We start from the raw sequence: 478 nt of genomic DNA on the forward strand, positions 1-478 counted from the left end.
AAATCTCTAGATGCCTAGATCATTTTTCCCACATTGTGTACACTGCTCCATTCTTCACTTCACATTTATTTTGCTATGACGTTGCTTGAAACCTGAGTAAAAAGTCATTAACAAACTTGCTTTTTAATACCAAATCCATTCCCATCCCATACATTTCACTACCAGTAGCTCAACTTCAACAAGTTAAACTTTTAAGTTTCACTTTATTTTGGAAGTCCTTATTTTCACTTCTTCTAGAATGCCATTTATTCACATGTTTAACATCACCACCTTACAAAAGCTGAAAATATTTGTTTAATTTGTAGCCACATTACACTCAGTGCAAAGCAATACCAGTAATTTTATTGTTGCAGCCTTACTGATGTGTTTAAAGCCCAAACTTGAAAGGTATAGGTCAACATAAAAGCCGATTATTCACTTTTTTTTTTTTTACATTTTAATTGTTTTACAGAGCTTTCTAAGTGGCTACGCTCTCACC

This window comes from Meleagris gallopavo, chromosome 1 (genome assembly GCF_000146605.3).
Source record: "Meleagris gallopavo isolate NT-WF06-2002-E0010 breed Aviagen turkey brand Nicholas breeding stock chromosome 1, Turkey_5.1, whole genome shotgun sequence".
Classification (NCBI taxonomy): Eukaryota; Metazoa; Chordata; class Aves; order Galliformes; family Phasianidae; genus Meleagris; species Meleagris gallopavo.